The 21,474-nt window shown below is 45.9% G+C and overlaps 1 protein-coding gene across 1 annotated transcript in view; it reads left to right on the top strand.

The window, feature by feature from the left end:
• The first annotated feature begins 14,328 nt into the window (after positions 1-14,328).
• Positions 14,329-21,474, top strand: part of PRKCQ (protein kinase C theta) — a 54,551-nt gene continuing 47,405 nt past the window's right edge. The window contains exon 1 of the mRNA XM_042052624.1: positions 14,329-14,598. The gene's annotated coding sequence lies outside the window, so the exon portion shown is untranslated. The remainder of the gene's footprint in view (positions 14,599-21,474) is intronic.

Raw genomic sequence — 21,474 nt, 5'->3', positions numbered from 1 at the left:
ATTTTGACTTTGCAAATTGCGCAGAGTTGCAGAAAACAGTGGCTGAGCCCTGCCAGGTCATGGAGTGGAAGTGAAGCCAAGACACTGAACTGTGGCAGGAAAAGATGGAATCACTTGAGTTCCTTGTTCTCAGCAAAACCTGTAACAGGTATTTTTCCCATTGGGAGTCAGGTGCTGTGGCTCTCCCCACCGGGATTCTCCTTCCTTTCCCAAATCTCCAGAGCTGAGGCATCAACAGCTGACTGTCCCTCAAAGGGGCAGGCACTGACTCTGGGTGGGCTTAGCTCACCCAAAGTTATTTCCATGGTGGAAATGACTAAAAGATTACCTTGACTTTGACAGGCACCACCATCTCAGCCGTGACACAGCTGTGGAGCTCAGCACCAAGGACTGACCTGGGTTCCACAGCCCACATCCACAAGAGTACTCTGGCTCCTAAATCAGAGCTACACTCACAGCAGCACAAAGGTGAAGCTTCAACAGCTCTGTGTCCAAGGTCCCTCATAGAGCTGATTCCTCAGTCAGTGTCGTCTACTGTGGCTAATTCCATGCCAGCTGGTTAATTCACCACTTTTCCACTCCTTCCAGGTGCATTTCATTATGCTTACATCTAACTAGCCAGATCTAAAGAAATGCTAATTTTATTTTTCTTTTTATGGTGAATAATGGCCGCTCTTAAATCTATGTACCATACCATAATAATGACAATGAATTTGCACAGGCCGTTTAAAAGCCATTGTATTGAGCTCAGCACAAGCCCAATTGACATGCAGGAGCCTTTTATAACCCATACTCTCTGCACTATCATCAATTATCTCCTAATTAAACAACAAAATTCCCTTGAAATGCCCTGCTTAGACATCATTACTAAACATTTTCCATCACTTAGTGGATTAATGTGTCTAATTAAATAACTTGCACCGTGGAGGCAGGATCGTGGCATGATACTTGAAATGAGGTGTGCAAACCTCTATAAATTGTTCGAAGTCAAAACCTGCTTGGCTTGTATTGACAGAAAGGATTACTTTAAAAATCAATAGCTTCATTCTGTTTTTTTTTTTCCCATCTGGGTGAATAAAAACAAAGAAGCTGCCAACAAACTCCAGTGACAAATTGCCATTGGAAATGTTGGCTTTTCCACGCTCAGAGGAGAGACAGCTCATTTGTTCAATGTCTTCAGGGGTGGGAGTCTGAGGATTTTACAGCAAGGGTTTGATCAAAAGTTTTCCAATGAATTTTCCATCAGTGATGAAATCTGAATCCTTGAGCTTCACTTACGCACCTTCAGGGATGTCACTCCATACTGGAGCCTAACTTAATCTGTAATAGGGAATTCCTGCACTGTTCATATGGTACCGTGCAGAACAGAAAGAACTTGGGGATGATCTTCTCCTGGGAGTGACCAAACCCAGGCTACTACTGCTGTGATTGCAGGAATATTTCTACATCCAATCTACTTCCAGGAAGCTTGGGGGCTTGCAGGTCCAGCTTCAGCAGCTGCCAGCTTTCCAGTTAGTGATGCAGACTGTCAAAAAGCTCTTTCAGGATGAGATTCCCCTTTGGAGCTTGGGACTATACACATGTTCCAGTGACCCTGATGACAATGGTGACCCTCAAATACATGACAGCAAAAGGCAAACCTAAATCACTATTCTTCTACACTAGGAAGCAATAAACCAACAGCCTGTCAGTGAAAAAAAAATCTGAGAAAAACATGATTAGGTGGTAAGGTATTTTCGTGTCCTGAGCTGTGCCTGAGGATGTGCAGAGAGTTCAGATTTGTATTCAGATAAAGTGTTCACAGTGAAACTGAAACTCCCTGCATGGTAACTACTTCTGGCTAATGTCAAGGATGTTGCCTGAATTATTATAAACTCTGAGGCACCTACCGGAAGCAAGTGTGTCCCAGATGATCGTTGGTTGGATGGGGCTCTGTGCAACCTGGTCTAGTGGAAGGTGTTCCTGCCCAAAGCAGGAAGTTGGAAATAGATGATCATTAAGGTGCCTTCCCACCCAAAGCATTCTGTGATTATGTTGTTGGGTGGCACTCCAAAAATTCTGAGGAAATGGCTTACACACTCTCCACCAGGAAGCAGACATTAAAGCCCTTTTAATTTGCAGCTGATGACCTTGAATTTTCACTTCACCTGCCCCGCTGGGTTGATCAACAGCTCCTCTGTTCTTCTCTTTCTGCCAAATTGGGCGCAGAAGGATTCAAAGTGAAAGTCACACACACACGCACACATATGAAAATGATCCCTTTGGTTTTCCTGTGGTGTGCAGTTTGATCACTGAACTGGTTTGGAAAATCGATTGGCACATGAATGCACCTCTGGCAGGTTGGATGGAGATTTCCTGGTTATCCCTCTCTGTTCTGCTGTGCTTTTCAGTGTGCTCACTGCCCTAGGATGCCACCCCCTACCCTCAGGCCAAGGTGGTCATAAGTCACATGAATTAGAATCAAACCTACTCATCTCCAAACAAGCACTTCCTGCCTTCCCTGCAGCCTCGAATGTGTCATCATCTTCTGCTTATTATAGTGCCCAGTGCTCGGTCACAAGTGATCACTTCCCCTTTCTCCCCTTGCACTGCTCACAAAGAGAAAACCAGGCCCTGCCCAGAAGGGACAAAGTGGTCACAGGGAGGTTGCATTTTATTTGGGCAAGGAGTACAAGCTCTTGTTATCGGGCTTAGTAGAGAAGCCTGATGAAAAGCAGGCAAACGAACCTGTGCAATAATAAATGTGATGCCTCAGGGTTTAGGCTGGAGGAGGGAGGTGACATCTAGGCTGTGGCTGCTGAAAGGCATGGCAGTGTAAGTCAGTGGCACAACTCCTCCAGCATGTAGGTGACAGCCCTCTGTTTAGTCAGCTGGAGAGACAGTGGCACCTCTACTGCAAGAGAAAATGGTGTGAAAGAGAGCTGGAGAGGGACTTTTTACAAGGGCTTGTAGTGATAGAACAAGGGACAATGGCTTTGACCTGAAAGAGGGGAGATTTAGATCAGGTATTAGGAAGAAATTCTTTACTGTGAGGGTGGTAAGGCCCTGGCACAGGTTCTCAGAGAAGCTGTGGCTGCCCCTGGATGCCTGGAAGTGTCCAAGGCCAGGCTGGACATTGGGGCTTGGAGCAACCTGGGATAGCGGAAGGTGTCCCTGCCCATGGTGGAGGGGTTGGAACAGAATGGTGTTTAAGGTCCCTTCCAACCCAAGCCATTCCATGTTTGGGGAAACTGGGGCTGGTTAGACAGGAGCAGCCACCTTCTCCACAGCCCCACAGTCCTCAGCAGGAACAGCAAAAACAAAATTACATCATTTCTGTTCAAGTGGGAAAGAAACAGCTGTGCAGCTCCAGCCTGGAATAGAGCTGTAGCTGTTGGTTCTCTCCACCTCCTGCTCCACATCTTCTAGATTATCTCCTCAAAAGCAGACTCTCACCTTCTGAAATGTCCCCTACCTCATCTCGAGCAGCACATGGCTGTGCCCACCTCTGCATTTTTTCTCATTTTCCCTTGTGTCCATCTGTCTCCTCAGCTGAGGGACTGGAGCTGACTCAGACACTGTACTGAGGCACTGGATTAAAGGTTCAAGCATGGAAGAGTCAGTCCATCCACTTCCACAATTCTTTCACATTAGAGATGGGGAAATGTCTGTACAGGAATAACAGCCTGGAACAGCTTCCATGGCTCCGTTATATCACTGGCATGGCACAGCACGTCCCCCTGGCTTCCAATATCTGGGCAAATGCATTGAGAACATTTGCAAAATTAATAGTGAGAGTGGTGGGGAATACAAACAAACACATGCATAAATACTCACATGGGCAGATGGGACACAAGACTGTTCTGTTCCTGCAATTCTCTTCTATCATCTGGGCATCTCTTTTTATATCTCTAACTTGTTGTCACCTCCTGCTTGCCCTGCTGCTGCAGGTGACAAGGCCCTCTCCTTGGTTTCGGATGGAGACACCAGTGGTCATACCCTGGGGTGTCTGGGGCTGTATATTTGTAGGATCTTCTGATATCCTATGTAGATTATGCCCCTGTTACATCTCTGCATCTAAACATTTCTGCAGAGTGCATATGGATGTGGCTTGGCAGTGTTAGGTTTACAGTTGGCCTCGATGATCTAAAAAGTGTTTCTCCAACCTAAGTGACTCTATGTATGAATATGGATTTGCATGCATAAATATCTTGGGTTTGTTATTTGTATGCCTCTAGATTAATGCACCATGGTTTCAATATTCAGTTTTCTGGCTCTTAAAAAGCATATTTTTTACTCTTAAGTTAAGTTCTTAACCTTAACTCCTAAACTAAGCTCTTACTCTTAAATTAACCTCTAACTCTCCCAGCAAACCTCACAGACCAGTCCATGTAGCTTTTTGTTCTAGCACATTCCTCTGTCCCCAGACTCAAACAGAACAACCCTTTTTACTGACAATGAACTAAACTCACACAAGTATTCCTCTTGATCCAGACTTCTGAAATTATTGGAGATGTTCCTGCTGTGGTTTAAATGATCACAAACCTCCTCAAGTCAATGAAGTTTTACTGATTTACAAAGAGCTGCCTCTTTGACTTCACCGTCTCGAGAAGTTGGATCTGAATTAGACTGGCAGTTCTTCATGGAAGTGAAGTTCTACATGAATTTCAGAAGGCAAAGACATGATTCCTAAAGGGAATATATACTGCCAGTTGTTATTTAGTATTCGTATTTCACCAGCACCTTGGTGAAAAGCTCTCATGCTAGGATGTGTCCAGACCTGTAGAAGTGAAAATTGCTGTTCCAAAGAGCTCAAAGATCCAAATCAAAAAGAACTGGGGGAAGAAAGGCACACCACTGGAATGAAATTACAAAAATAGATGCAGTCTTCATAGCCAGTGCTAAGTGTAGTGACATTACAAAAAGTCAGGGCCCCATGCACCTCACGACCTTCCAATTGCCATACAGAGCTGATTCCCCATTACTGAACGTGCAATGGCCTAAGAGATAACATGAATTAGGAGTCTGTGCAGTGACATTTTTAAACATTCACTGACTTTTAGGGAAAGCCCACAATGAATATTAAACAAGCCCCTGCCTTTCCTAGGGTTGGTGGGTAAGACCTGACTTTCTCAGTTATGTGCGGTGACCTTTAAAAATCATTTTTGTCGCTGCACTATTCCCCTCTTCCCCTGGTTCTGCAGCCTTTTACACTGGGACTTCAAGAGAATTAAGTCTCTTCTGTTCCTAATAAATGGAGCCCTGCATTCCCTCACCTGGAAAAGGACTTTTGACAAACGCTACTGTGCACAGAAGAGTGCTCAGAAATTGTAAGAGCATTTGAGTGCAAAGCAGAGGCACCAATGAAAAGAATTGCTGGTTTCAATTGTTACATTTAGTGCTACAGCACCCTGATGCCTTACACAACACTCAGATTAAGTCTAAATCTGCAAGGCTGTACTGGAAGATAAAAGACAAAGCCTTCTTATCACCAAAGTCCCACTTGAGCCTTCAAAATAGACTTCAGGTACAACTGGAGTGCTACACTCAACTCCTGCGTAGGGGACTCTCCATAATACAGTCATTTAATTTCAGGGCATGTTTGAGCTTTTTCTTATGCATCCTAAAGGAAATCATAGGATCAACCACTTGGGATCAGAATGCAGAAAACAGATTGTAGTTTTGTTTTTCCTCTCCATCTTTTGTTTCTCCTCTCATTAGTAGGCACTGCCAAGCAGGCTTCCAGCCACCTAATCCTCTCTGAGAGCTCTCTCTAAGAATCAGACAAAGCCGGAGGTAAAAAATGATTCATTCACGGTTGTGTTTGTCATTGTCTGGAAAGCAAAGTGTTCAAATCCTCCAGAGACAAAACAGCCTGAGCTGACACCGTGATGACCTACTTTTAATAAAGGAATGGTTCAGAACTGTGGTTTTGGGGTAAATGTGTGAGGCCCCTAGAGCACTGCTAGGAGATATCCTACAGGAAGGATACTCTGGGGTCTTTTCACCCTTCAGATCCTGACCTTCTCCAGAAAGAGATGGGACTAGATCATGCAGTGGTACCATGGCTTTCATTTGTTACCAACATACAACAAGAGCACTGAGGAACAGAAAATCATTAAGGCTGGAAAACACCCCCAAGATCACCAAGTCCAGCTTTCAATGAAGCAGCCCAGGATTTATTTCATGCCAGGGGTCAATTTGCAGCCGGTTGTTAGGTTATCCCAAAGTTGCATTTTCATTGCTGCAGTGACAAGGACAGTAAGCAAAGATTGTGATCCAGTGCACAGATAACAACGATCAAGCAGCCCTTCCTCCACATCTGTACTATCACAGAGCAGCTCCCTGAGCAGCTACAAGAGCTCGTTTCAGCTGAGCTCAGGTATTTCCTCACTGTACTGAGGGCAGCAGCAGCACCGGCATTCCCAAAACCAACCCGAGTGAGGCGACATCCTCTGCGTTCACACCTGCCCACGGCAGCGTCCCCGCTGTGTGCTGCCCCAAACCCTCACCTCCTGCATGGGAGCTCTGCCTCTGCCTCCCTCACAGCCCTCTCCTCTTCCCACAGCTTAGACAGGGTACTGAAGGGCACCTACAGCAATACTCTATCCTTAATTTCTTACCCTTTTCTCTCCCCCTGGTCTCCTAACAGGAGTGTGACGTTTTCAGTGCTTCTGTCCACCTTGCCATACCCGTTGACCACAGTGGACACCAAGCTGAGTTATGTTTCAAAGGGGTTGATGGAGTGGCCTTCAGCCATAGGAAAATACTAAGTGAGAACCACAGCCATGAAATGCCTGGAGATCTCCCTTTTATTTTTACCTTTGCTGAAATCCCATTTCTACTCCAGCTAGCAATGCTGCAGACACTTGGGCACCTAGGTGGGTTATAATCAGTTGACTGTGGCCAGTGACAGAGTGAGAGGATCATTGCTTACTTTAACTTCAGGTACCTTCTTAAAGCTGGAATTGCTCAGGACATTGCCCCAAGTATCTTCTCCTGATTCTAGTTGAGAGCTCTGGAGCATCTGCCTCTCCTGGCTGCCAGAGCTGGCCTGAGGGCACTTGGTTTTCAGAGGGAAGGTGACACATTTGACACCATCTTATTTTGTTCTTTTCCATTCTGCTGAAAATTGAGTCAGTTTTGTCTCTTTCTGTGCATCCCAAAGCTGAGGTCATTGAAGGAAAAAGTATCCCAGATGCCCAGTCTTCCAGGGAACTGAGGGAACTGTGGAAAATCATCATTTGGAGAATTTTATGGCCATAATAGAAAGGATCACAGAACCACAGAATCACAGAATTAATTAGGTTGTAAAAGACCTCTGAGATCATCAAGTCCAACCTACGACCAATCACCACCTTGTCAACACAGAACCACAGAATCAATTAATGCAGAGTCACAGAATCAATTAAAATGTGTGACAATGATGAGACAGTGGTTCCCTTAACCAGACCCTGACATGTTTCTACCAGCCAGCCCTGATGGTAAATGCACTCACATCAGACATTTTCATAGCGCCAAGAAAACATTCTGACCTTTCACCTTAACCACTAAGAGAAAGCAAGCCAGCAAACCCACTCCTCACCCAAAATATTCACCACACAGAGGTCAGGTCTGAAATGTTACCGTCAGCAGCCTCTGCTCACCCTGACTTACGTTAACTCTGCAGCAGAGAAGGACGATTTCTGGGAAACTTAGAAGGAGCACACCGCAGCACCCAACTGAATAACCCAATATTAGCAAAATTTCTCTGGGAAACAACACTGTCTGGCAGCGCCCTTGTTTCTTGTGAACAGGGCACTTCACAAGAATTAATAAGCAAGCTCATGTGAGAAACACAGAGAGAATTCAGAGAAATAAAACAAGCACCTTCACAGATCAGCTTTGGCTCTCACCTGCCCATGGGGGGTTACAGAGGAGGGGTAAAACTCACAGAAAGGGCTGGGGTTTGGGTGGCTGGTCCCAGCTGAGGGGTGGCACCGGCAAAGCAAGCACAGGGGGCAGATCAGTGCTCATTTTGCAGCACCGAGAAGGGGCCAGCATGGCCTCAGCACACAGAGGAGCAGTGGGATGGGAGTGGAGCAAGGGGCTGCTCAGCACCCTGTGCTGGGCTGGGGGGAGGCAGAATGGGCTGAGTCAGTGTTAGTGCCTTCCATACTCCGTCTCAGTTTCACAGACCCATTTCCTAAACTACTGATGGCTTCTCTCAAAGCCTTTCTTGGAAAAAACACTACTGAGAGTGTGAAGATCTCTAATGAGCACCTGATATCATGAAGGGGTCAGTTTGGTGCTTCCATCTTCACCAGTGCTGTGTGCACATCTACCAGCCCCTACTACATCTCCTCAAGCTTTTCCCATGCTAAATCAGCTCTTCCTTTGCTTAAATCTTCACCTCCTGCAGCAGTTTCCCTCATTCCTTGTGCAGAGGGTAGTGAGGCCCTGGCACAGGTTGCCCAGAGAAGCTGTGGCTGCCCCGTCCCTGAAAGCGTTCGAGGCCAGTTTCAATGGGGCCTGGAGCAATCTGGGGCAGTGGAAGGTGTCCCTGCCCATGGAAGAGGGGTTGGAATGATCTTTAAGGTCCTTTCCAACCCAAACTATTCTGGGAATCTATCATTAACTTATGCTCTGCCTCAAGAAAGACTCCCCAGTGGGACAAGTCTTCACCTTTTTCCTGTCAGGCCTGAACTATCAGTTCTCTCCACATGCCTTACAGAGATGTCCAAGTGCAAAAGACACCTGGAAATAAGATGTCCTGGGACTCATAACACGGGGATGTGTGACTGATTACACAAGAGCCAGACATTGCCCTTCTGTTTCCCCAGGCTTCTCTCCCATGCCTGTTAAAGAGGGAAGGTTGATCCTTTTCAGGGCACAGTAAGGATAAATGCATTAAAAACCAGGAGATATGAATATAGTGGATGTGAAAACCTTTGGTCCTGCCTTACACAACTGCTTCTGTCTGGCTTTCCCCATCCAGACTACTTGCTATTAGAAGTTGGTCTCTTTTAGGACCCAGCACGAGGGGTTTCTGTATTGGACATGCAGCACTTCTGAATTATGAGTGATAAACTGCTTTGATTTACTGCAGTGTATACCCCAGAATCAAAGTTATCAGGCAAAACCTCTCACCTCCTCACCCTTACATGAAATGGCAGACTTTTAAGATTCAAATTTGGTGCCTTATTGCTCTTTCTGGCAAACTATTTTACCTGTGTGCCTGCTGAAATTGTAAAATGAAAAACATTTTTGGATTCCTGGGAGGAGTTTTCAAATTTGCTGTGAGTGCACTACATCAAATTCAAGAATCAGATTTTAGTTTGAAGGATGTGACTTTGTCTCCAAGAACCTCTGCAAGCATTAGCAGCATCTTCCAGCCATGATGCTCCTTTCAGATTTCAGTTGTGCTGCAGCTTTAATCTTGGTACACACCTCAGCCCGGGGAGGATACCAGCAGAAAGGATCAAAATTCAGACACCCAAATCTAAAAGATTTAAGATAATTAAAAAAAACCCCACCAGCCTCACAGTCATCTTGCCTTTAGAGTACCCTCTAGAGGGGTAAAAAGCATAACCTCAAAGATAAATGTGAGCATACTGAAAATCTTGCTGATCTCTTAACCTCTGTGACCTCCCTGGGCAATGTCTTCTACTGATTCCAAATGAAACTAAAAAGTCTTTTAACTGGCAAGACAGGGGATGTGTAAATACAGAACAAAAAGAGCCCAATGTCATTCAGGTGGACTCTCCATCCTTGGAGACATTCAGAAGCTGCCTGGACATGGTCCTGGGCAGTCAGGTCTATGTGGCCCTGCTTGACCAAAGAGGCTGGACAAGGTGACTTCCAGAGGTCCCTTCCAACCTCAAACATTCTGTGACTCTGTGATTTCTAAGCTGATTTTTGTCCGCTGATTTTGCTTCTGATTTCCCTGTGTAATTAGTTAACATTATCAAAAGAGACAGGAATGGTCCTGTAACCCTCCAACCAAGCACTTTGTCTCCAAGCGTGGTCAAGAGTAATGTCCAGTCCAAGCCTGGAGCTGGCTTTCCATGATCCCCATTTCAGGGAGGATTATTAGGGATGGTGTTTCAGTGCAGAAGTCAGTGGGGGGGATATTGCTTTCACACAGCAATGGGAGTCTGTTTCCAGGACAGGAGAGGAGCTTTCAGTCACAAGTGACTTTGCATTTTCCCAGCAGTTTCAAAGCACCTCACCTCTCGTGCAGTGTCAGCTGGAGCGTGTGCTCACACACCATGAACTTTTTGGGAGGTTTTCACCCACTCCCACCCCTCCACCCCTTTCCCCCCACCACTCTGATCACTCAGCCCTTCATGTGGCCGTTTCCTGTGAAGATGATGCCTCTTACAGGCAAAGGGCAACCCCTTTCTTTAGTTTTCTTTTGTTTTTGTTTTTTTTTTCCTTTTTCAGTTTTGCTTTGCTTGTGTTTCTTACATCCAGGCTGTTGTGCTGCTCTGGCTGAGAGCACGATGAGGCGATGGGTTGAGTCAGCAAAGTGAGGAAGCCACAGCCTGGAGTGGGGAGGCAGGAGACAGGCAGGAGTGAGGCAAAGTGTGGGAACCAGCAGGTGAAGGCAGGCAGAGGCTTTGCCTCCCTCAACCTGTGCCTTAAAATGCATTTTGTACACCTGCTTAAATTGATTATTCTGAGTGCTGCTGACAAACCTTAGTATTGAGCCCAAAATGACAGAGAAAAAGCTTTGAAACTTTATAAAATCACAGCTGAGCAAACTTTATGGGCTGGGAACACATTTAGCACCATATGCTCAGTTGATCCTTGGCATGAGACTAACAACTGTTGAAGGATATTTTAACACCACCAGCGATAGGACCAGCACCACAATTGATTTATTTCTCTCTACAGCTTGAAAGGGACAACACATTTTTCCAGGAGATATCTCAAGGAGTTCCAAGGAAGTAAAGTCAGGCTGGACCCCATAGAAAGATTTACTAAATGTTTTCTGGTGAAGCCTGGGAGATGGGCATCGTCACAGGGCATTTTGCAAGCAGTGTAATTTGCTCACTGCATTTCCTGTCCTCTTCTGGGGAGGCCGGGGAACTCCCAAGCTGGAAGTGTGTAACCTCCAGCTGGACAGATATCTCGTGGGAACGGGGGTTTTGGGAAGTGCTGGACCCACTGTATGGTAAAAGGGATGAAGTGACCTCTCTGCTCCTTTCTAAGCCCTTTTTTAGACTGCTAGAAGAGACCGAAATGTAAAATAAACCTCATGGTAACATGCAGTGCACACTTGGGGCAGAAATAGAATCTTTGAGGCAGAAAAGAAAAAAAAAAAACAAAAATACCAAAAACCCGAAAATAACCTGATATATTTTCTTCTTTATTTTTCAAATGCATTAATTAATTCATTTCAATGAATTCAAAGCACCAAGAGGAATATTATATCTGTTTTCACAGCAGTTATTAAATATGTTCCCTTGTTACTTCCCCCACCTCCTCCTCTAAATTAACAACAAATTATAAACAACTACCCTTAAAAACAAACAACAGAGACAAAATATTTTGAGAATGAAACTCTTCAGAAAGACCCACTGCCCAGGAGAAACGCTCAATCAGTTTTGGATTTTTTTTTCTTTTTTCTTACTGAAAATGTGGGTGGTTTTCAAATACAGGAAAGAAAACACGATGGCTTGTGGTGATATTTTCCACCAGAAAGATGCAGCTTTAAGGGCTTTTGGTTTCCAGATACCTCCACCCACAGGAGTGGCCTCGTCTGTTGTAGAAGGCAACGCCTGAATGGTTGTACCAGTCAAGTTAAATGACAATAACAATGCACTGCAGTTGATGCGTGTTTCAGTGGAAGCTCTGTGTCAGCTGGGTAATTATCCTGAGTCCGGGTAATTAATACGGCAGCTGCCTCCCAGACCAGAGCTTTTAAATCTGATAAAAAGCTGCTGTGGGAAAAAAAAAAAAAAAAAGAAGTGGTAAGAAGTGGAAAATCTGTTCTCTGTATCCCTGGTGGACAGGATGGAGTTGAAGATGTCCCTCCTCATTGCAGGGGGTGTGGACTTGATGGCCTCTAAAGATCCTTTCCAATCCAAACCATCCTGTGGTTCTGTGATCCCATAACAAGACGTGGGCTTAAATCCCAGCAAGGAGGGTTTAGGTTACGCATGAAGGTCAGTGAAGGAAAACGTTGGGACAGGCTGTGACAGGCAGGTGGGGAACTGTCACCAGAGGCCTGGAGTGACAAGATGGGTGAATGTCCCTTCAGAAAGGGCTCGTGTTGATTTATTTTCCCTTGCAGCAAGGGTTGGAATTCTTGGCTTGTCTTGCCAACAGTTTTCCCTGATCTGAGATCTTGTAGTTGCACAGTCAAACGTTTTGCTGGATGCAGGCTCCAACCTTCTTCTGCCAGATTGGAGGTAAGTGGCCTAGTGCACTGTTTTGTGTGTGATACATGGAAACTAATCCTGACCCTAAATATTTGCACATCCGCAAAATTCCCATAGGCAAAGTGATCCTCACATACACCTGCTGTGTCATGCTCTGTCCCCCAGGTCACAGGATCACAGAATCCTAGGATGGTTTGGGTCGGAGGGGACCTCTAAAATCATTTCATTCCAACCCCCTGTGTTGCTGCCTGCCCGTGTCACCCCTGCCATGAGCAGGGACACCTTCCACTAGACTAGGTTACTCAAAGCCATATCCAACCTGGCCTTGAACACTTCCAGGGATGGGATCTGATCTATGTGGGGGAGGCAATGGGGTCAGGCAATGGGGACAGACCATGGGGCTGCATCCCAGCCAGGGGTATGCCACTACAATGCCCAAAGATTGCACTCATCCTAAATGCAGGTGTATATGGTCCCCCAAGCATCAGGTTCCTGTGTAAATTTTAGCAACAGCATCAGCAACCAGTAAAGCTGAAAACTTAAGCTTGGGATGGGAATACATTGGGTTTTAATTATCTTCAGCTCACCTTGACTTGGGGTGGAAGAACCTATTCTGTATGCCTGTGGTATCAACAGCCCGGTATAATGGGACTCTGAGGCAGACAGGGAGGATGCATGTGTAAGTTAATGGGGTGTGAGCAATTAAAATGCAAAATCATCTGCCTCATGAAATGTCTTTTTCTCTCCTGCCAGTGACAGGAATAGGTATTAAAATTAGCTCTAATTGCCCCAGAAAATAGGAAAGAACCACTCTTTGAAAGCAATTAATTTCTCCCAATTTCCAAAGTCCCAGCTGCCTTTCCCTTTGCCTTGCCTTCTTTTTCTTTATTTTGATGCATACATTACATTTTAGACATCAGCATCAAGGCGAAAATAATCACAATAATATTCAATGAACTATCCCAGCCTGCTCAAAGTGAACACTTACAGGCCCTAAAATTTCTAAACACCTCATTTGGGTGATCTCAAATAAGACATCTTTCACAGATCTGGCAGGTGTCCTGTTCTATACATTGACCTTTCAGGGAAACACTATTTTAAATTCTTCTCTGGAGCTTTTGGAGGCAGAGAAGGTGGCTGAACATGGCCTCGTGTTTTCTGGGGTACACCAGAGGGGTAAACAACATCTTTAGGTCTCCTTGCTATAGCTGCAATCATATTGGTTTCTTTGTCAGCGAAGCCCACGAGTCTCACAGAGCTGCTGTGGCCCTGGAGGATGGGGGATTTCCTCTGTCTTCTTCAGAATCCCTTGCCATTCCTGGAGTTTCCTTTCCTTCTTGTGGCTCCTCTCCCATGTTCCTGGGCCAGTTTCCTGCTCCAGATCCACCTGTCCACGACTGCCACCATCACACCTTGTCTGACAGCATGGGAAGAAACCATGATTCCTGGGGAGCTGAGATCTCCCAGGAAATACCCAGGGGAAAACTCACTTTTGATACCCTCAGCCCCAGAAAGGGGAGCACCAAACATTGTCCTTCTTCCACACAACAGCCTGGTCCGAGGTTTCAAACACCTACGTCCAAGAACGTAACACAATGGGAGAGATGAATGAGGAAAGGGCTGCTCTGCTGACATTCCCTCTGCAACCCCCGGCAACCCCCCCTGCCAGCCACGACAACAACGCTCTGCAGCCTGGAAAAAAATCAGGTTGTCCTATCTCATTATTCTGGGAGAGAGTTTCACTGCAGCCACTTGTTTGCCTGTCTGCAACAGGGACCCCGTGCAACAGCCCTAAGGCAGGGTCCTGCGCAGGAAGGACACGATGCTCAGCTCTCAGCAGCTCCAGCCTCCGGGATCGGGACGTGTGGGGGCAAACACGAGAGGACACCCGGGGGCGGGGAGGGGGACGCGGCGGGGCGCGGAGCGGGGTGGTGCTGAGGACGAGGAGAAGGAGGAGGAGGAAGAGGCGGCGAGGGCAGCCCCGGCGGTGGCTGCGGACGGCCCGGAGTGCGCTGCTTCCCTGCGGGGGCGGCGGGAGCGCTGAGCCGGGCTGGGCTGTGCCGAGCCGGGCTGCGCCGGGCGGAGCTCAGCAGAGCCGGGCGGGACCGGGCTCCAACCAAGCCGAGCTCAGCTGAACCAGGCTGCGCCAAGCCGAGCTGAACTGAGCCGAACGGGACTGATCCGAGCTGACCAGAGCTGAGCCGAAAGCGGCTGATCCGAGCCGAGCCGCGCTGCGGTGCTCGGGCAGCAGGTACCGCCGGCGGAGCGGGATGCGCGGGGGATGCGCGGGGGATGCGCGGGCAGGGCCGGGCCGGGTGTCCCGCTGCAGGGCGATGTGCCGGGGGCGAGTGGGACCCCCGGAGGGAGAACCTGTGCAGCAGCGCCGGGAAAGGTGAGGGCACTGCTCGGTGCTGTGGGTGTTTCACCGTCCCTGGCTCCGCTGCAGCCACCGGCTCTGCTGTTACGGGGTTTTAAAGCTGACAAATTGACATTTGTCCAGAGAGTTGTGTTTCATGATTTTATGGGTTTTTTTTCCGTAAATAAGAGACTAAATTGCTTTCAGCTTCTACACCTGATGTCTCAAACCAGTGTTTGTGGTTTCGCCATCACATTTTCCTGCCTTTAAAAAAGAGTGTTGTTTTCTCCCGTGTCTCTTCATACAGCAGAGAAAAGGGGAAAGTGAGAAACACAATGAAAACCGACTACAAACAGTTTTAGTCAACACAGTGAACAAACTGGGGAAAATATAGAGGGAAAATCCTTTCCCCTGCTGGGCTCAGCGATGTTTTGTAGGTGTTTCATGGTTACAGCAGTGTGGGATAAGACAGCCAGACAGAAGTCTAGTTTTAGACGCGATGTTGTATCTCAGCAGCTGGGTGTATCACTTTTGGGTCGAGTTTGTAATGTTCTAGAAACAAGAGCTGCGATAAGTTTGAGAGCAGATTTGGGCACTTAAAGAGGAATGAACGGCCTCCATCCCTCCTCCGCTCCGCCGTGTTCGAGCTGCATTTCCTTTCGGAGGAGGGGACTCGAAGCCCCAGCCTGGCTGAGTTCCCTGCGCGCACGTTGAACGCGAATGGAGTTAAACTGTTGGGTGTAATCGGATCCTTTTTAATTGCAACTACATGGCAAGTAACCAACTTCTCAGCTGTACTTTAATCTCCAGTAGTGTGATACTTTTCAGATGGGGAAAGCTTTTTAAAAGCCTTTTTTTTTTTTTTTTTAATTTCCACCGATGAAAGAACAGTAGCAAAAAAAACCCCCGACTTCAGCAGCTGAAAGCCACTCAATTGAGTCATGCTAACAGCAGATTATTTAGTAGGGTTACTAGGGCAGGAAGAGATAAAGTTTCACTGAACTTGTTATTAAAAAAAAAGGCGGGGGGAGCAGCAGAACTATTTGAAGTGAAAAGGACAATGTTTGAACTTTAGTGTTTTTGAACAGCCCAGTCCTTGAGGCCCTGGATGTGCAGTTTTTGTATTTCTTTTTTATCCTTCTTTTTAATTGAAGAAAGGACTTCACATCCCTGTTGAGGCCACCAGGCACTGTGAGTTTCTGGGGAATGTGCTTTAGGAGCAGAGTTGAGGACCCAGCAAGGAGCACCTGCTCCAAGGAGGTTCTTGTCCCACCTCGTTGTGGTGGAGCAGGGCTGCATTCAGCTGGAAGTATCACATGGCCTCCTAAAATGCTGCCTTCCTGGAGTTCACCAAGGAGCTGCCATTGCCTGAACTCCTGGCAGCAGAGTTGAATCTGAATCCCAATGTTGTTGCTTCTGTCTCTTTTTTGCTGTCTCAGCTGGGCATGAGACTTTGGTGTCTGCCAGCCTTTACTTGCCAAGGCTCCCTGAGCCCTGCTGGATCCCTCATTTTCTTCACATGACTCTTTAGCCAACCCCTGTGAGGACACGTGGTGAATTAAGCAAGTGATGCTCAGCCTGTGCAAAGGTTTTAGCCTGGAAAGACTCCCTGCCTTAAGATGATGCCAGCTTCACTGGCACAGGCAATGCAGAGTTTAGTTAGAGTTTCTCCTTGCTTTTACACGTGTTCTGTGATTGCTTATTTTTAAAGCCCTATTGAAGATTCAGATCTCCCTCCTGAACCTCCACCCAGAAGCTCAGCTGTCCCCTGTGTCCAGGCTGATTTGGTACTCAGGCTGCTACACTGGGGAAACCTTTTCATGTTTGTTTGGTTTTTTTTTGCACCCCTAGGAGAGCTGTGAGGGTTATTACACTGCCAGGGTAAAGCTAAATAAGGTCTTTTTTTCTGACTCAAGTGTGTTTCCTTTCAAAGAAAGTCACTTGGTTGACTCTCAGAGCTTCTCAGAGAAGCAGCATGTGGCTCAGTATCCCATCAGAGGTAGAGAGCTAAAAGGAAAGAATGAGAGACAAGGAAGGAGGGATGGAGGGAACAAGAGAAGCAGCTTAGCTTTCCCAGCATGCCAAGTTTTATTTTTCTTCCTTGGGATCTTTTCCAGGTTAGTCTCAGTTTATCCTCCCACTTTATTCTGAAGGAAAAGATACGGTGAATATAATTTCTGAAGGCAACTTTTTTTGGTTTCTTTTTGCATTATCTGAGTTTAATTGCAAAGAGCTCAGCAGCAGCCTGGGAGGGAGGTGAAGTATGAAGCACCTTCCAGGACTTTGTCAGGAGGGCTCTTCTGCTCTTGGCTTTTTTAATGCATATGTTTGTGGATCCAAGTTAAAACACTTGGCTACAAGTTCTGCTGTTGCTTCCCATTTTGCTGAAGCCAGGATTTGTGTAAACAGAGTGTTGTTCTTTGCCTGAGCTTCGAAAAATTGACTCCTAAAATAGAAAAGGAAGAGAAAGTCAATACAGGAGTACGAACATCCAAAACCTGTATGCGTGAAATGATGTAAAGGATTAATCAGAGCCTTGACCCTGTAGTCCCAGGTAGCTGCAGCTTTGCACAGTTCCCTCACAGGGTTGCTCACGTGCCTGTTCTCACACAGAAATGTTGGTGATTGACATTGGAAGCAGCCTGCAAACACTCACTGACAGTTTGTTTCCATCCCGTGCTGTTGTTCTCTGCTTGCCTCCACGCCTCACATCCAGCTCCTGGTTGGGAGGAAAACATTGGCAAAGGCAGCCTAAACTGCAAACCCTTCTCTGTAGCCAATTGCACAGTGTTTTTATTGTATCATGGCTTGTTTGTGTCAATTTTGTGATTTATCTGCATCGTTGCTGCTTTGTGTTAATATTGTTATTTATCAGGCCTGTTGGAGATTTTTCATCTCACCACCAGCCAGATCACATCCAGTAGCAGAGATAACATTTATTAACTGTGATGATGAGAGTGGAAGGGACCCAAATTACTTTTCAAATCACACCCAGCTGTCTTAGCAATGGATAATTCCTCTGGTTTGTATCATGCCTTTTAGTAACACCATTGCTTCGGAACAGTTTGCTGGGGCAGAATGGTGCCACCTCTTTTGGGGATATTTTTATTTCCACCTATGTGTAAGAACATGTGCTGAGTTTGCTCCTTCTGGGCAGAGATGCTGAGTGGAATAAGTGTACAGTTTTAAAGGATGCACCCAGGGTGAGACGAAAAGAAAATGGTGCAGCTTTTACAAAACTGTGCCCCATCCCTGTCACCCCAGTGCCACGTGTAGTGAGGATGTAGGGCTCAATTATCTCTCCAATGAATTTCTTCATATTTATCTGAGCCATGAAGACTCATGAGATGTACAGGGGATAAGCTCAACATGACATCTTTCTGTTTTGTTTCTTTTTTAAATGGTCATTTCTACCTCACATTTGACCCATTTTGGGCTGGATTGCTTCTCAGTAATCAACTGCCTCAATTGTTATGGCATTTAATGTGCTTGGCATTCATTGTGAAGCAGTGTATCCTCTTTTCCTTATCATCCCACTTATCTGCAGGAAATACAAAATAGTCAGAGCATGTGCATAGGAAATACCACCCCTGAAAGACAAAAGCAATTTCCCATTAGTAAACAAGTGAGGACAGGGAGGTGATGAATCTTGGGGCCATCCATGTATCATATTCAGCCTGATTCTGCTAGAATCATAGATCACAGAATGGTTTGGGTTGGAAGTGACCTTAAAGATCATCCAGTTCCACCCCCCTGCCATGGGCAGGGACACCTTCCACTGTCCCAGGGTGTTCCAAGCACCATCCAACCTGGCCTTGAACGCTGCCAAGGTTTTTTAATGAGAAATCTGCATTCATTTACTAAAGTATCACCTCCTGGCATAGACAAGGCATCCACAGTGATGAAAAAAAATCAGTTTTCATCCAGGCTTACCAGACCATGGACAATTAAGGGAAAGTAGTTGATGTGACGTCTACAGGAGAAAGTTGGAACATCTTCCATGATATGTAAAGGAATCCAAAAACGACATTAAAAAACTTTTGTACCTATCAGGATGTAATTATCAGCAAACATGTCAGTGGGAGGACTCTCTCCATAATTACAACTGCCCTGACGTGAGCTGGGGATGAGAAACACATGAATCCATAAAAATAAGTTGACCCTATATACATACATACTCTTATATACAGTGTTTATGAGTGAAAGCAAATGTAGCAAAGCCATGGCACATATGGAAGTAGAAAAGGTGAAAGAAGGAGATGGAAAGAAGAAGGAGGTATTGCAGCCTTGTGTGTAGCAAGATTCCAGCTCTTCCTGGGCACACTGACCTGTTTCCTGGTAAGGTGTTAAAACAGCAGGATCTGAGCTGGAAGCATCAGGGTTACAGACTAAGATGGCTTTAGAGTACCAGAGAAATGAAGGTGATTTCCTTTCCAAAACACAGAAGATGGTCAGGGTTTTTAAGTTCTTTCATGGAAATATTTTGGTCCACAACAAAGATGTTTTGATTCTGAGCACTGTTATTGTGTCTTGTAGGAGTTTAGTTAAAGATGATACGTGCATTTCCATTCAGTTATTTCCTGGGGTTTCCAAGCTGCAAAATTAATTCTTCATGTGGTGCAGAAAGGTGTTGGCTCCATCCCCAGTGTCCATGGCAGTAGTGCTCATGGAAGGTGTGGATCTGCGGATAAATCTGGTTGGCAGAAAGAATGAGGATATGTGGGAGCCTTATTGATGAGTTGTTGTGATTGGTCAGCTCTATCAAAACATTTCAGACCCTACAGCAAAACCCATCACTTTTCCTCAGAAAATATGTGGGTTTTTTAGTTGAAAAAGTGATTCTTTATCAGATATATTTACCAGAATTTTCTATGGCAACAAAAAGCACTTCTCACCACCTGCTGCTCATGGGTTTTATCATATAGAAAGGCAGGAAAATGATGTTTGAAACTGATTTGAAAAGGTCATCCCAGACACTGGTAGTAGCATGGGAGAGGGTGTGAGTGTGCCTGCAGAAGCAGATCCCTGAGCTGAGGAGGTGGATTAGACCTCAGACTAATCAGGACTACAATCTGAGTCATGAAAACACCTGAGGAGAAAAAAAACTGAGAAAAAGGTGCTGGTAACAGTGAGGCGGGTACAAGCTAGACAGGTCTGTGGTGAGAAGAGGTGAGAAGGGTGTGTGAGGCTGGGGACAGCTAGTACAGGCCTCCCTCCTGCAGAAGGGTGAAGGTTTAAGGTATAGATTCAGCTATGTTTATGTCTAACACACTGTATTGAAGGGCTCTGGTGCTGAAGTTACAGTGATGAAGCAGTGGGGAATCAGTGCAATGTACAGGAGCAACCTGGTCTAGTGGAAAGTGTCCCTGCCATGACAAATGATCTTTAAGATCCTTTCCAACCCAAACCATTCTATGATTCTGTGAAGTATGAGGCATTTGGAAGATCCAGGAAGAGTACAACAGACAGCCTAAACCCCAAACAATAGTCTAAATCAAGCACAGATTCCTCTTCTGCCATCTCACTGGGATATTTTATTGCACAGCAGCCGCCCACCCAGGCCAGGAAGTGCAATTCCTGCTTCAAATGTCATTGCACCACATGTTTCTGGAAAAGCAAAAAAACCCAGTGCATCCCAAAAAGCAGAAGGGCTGTCACGCCGCTGTAAATGCACCCAGTTGCTGAGAGTGTGGGTTTAGTGTAGCTCATCTCAGGGATGCGGGAAAGAGGATTCTCAAAGCAGACTGGTTGTAGGGCTTTGGCTGAGTTGTTTTGTGAAGTTATTCTGGGTTTTTTTGTGAGTAAAGAACCCTTCTGACAAATGTACCCCTAGCTTTGGACTGACAGCAAGGTGTTTCTTGGGTTTAGTAGGGGAATATTTTATCTCTGTCTGTCCTCAATGATGCAGTAGCTCATCACTTTGTGCCCAATTCTTTCCTTGGGATCAAACACACAACAGCAGTTCCTCATTTGGACTAAATGCCTCTGTTTGAGAGGCCAGATTTAATCTGCCCAGATATGTGGCCTTAATTTTATTTTTTAACTAAAAAAAAAAAAAAAAGTTCCCAAAAACGTAAAAGAGAGAATTGCTAGAGGGTGGCAGTAGGATTGTCATAGAATCATTGAATCACAAAATGGTTTGGGTTAAAGACTGTTCCAACTGCCCTGCCATGGTCAGGGACACCTTCCACTAGACAAGGTTGCTCAGATCCTGGCCTTGAACACTTCCAGAGGTGGGGAAGGAGATCACACACACTCACATAAAGCTGGAGTGACTTTCCTGGACCATACAGGCATGTTTCAGCTTTGCCTTGGTCCAAGTGAAGTCCTAATTCAGCTTGGTCTTGTTACGACCCCATGATTTTGTAAATAGCAGGGATTCTCAGGCACACCACAGCCAGCAGCAGGATGTCACATTCCCAAAGGGGCCAAGCTCTGGGGTCACCTGGTGCCATAAATCCCCAGGAACCTGACTCCAGATTTTGTTGGGAGCAGAAGCTTAACTTGATTTTGTTTCAAAACTAAACTAACATGTGATTAATTTTTCAGTTGGATCCAAGTGTTTTCTTCTGAGGAGGTTTTTGATGTGATCATTTCACTTTGCTGTGGAATATCTGTGTGCTGGTGAGGCTGCTCCTCTTTCTCACCTAATTCACCAGCAAAAGTCAGGGAAAGCTGGGGTGGGAGGAGAATCTGAGCAAGAGAGGAGGCATTTTGGGGCTGATATGTCAAGAACAGAAAGAACAGCTGAGACTTATGGAGATCTGCTCT

This window comes from Corvus kubaryi, unplaced genomic scaffold, assembly GCF_017639235.1.
Source record: "Corvus kubaryi isolate FWS band 111438036 unplaced genomic scaffold, C.kubaryi_AGA036_p1.0 135, whole genome shotgun sequence".
Taxonomy (NCBI): Eukaryota; Metazoa; Chordata; class Aves; order Passeriformes; family Corvidae; genus Corvus; species Corvus kubaryi.
Note: the sequence above shows the minus strand (reverse complement) of the source record. Positions and strands in the feature narration are given on the sequence as shown.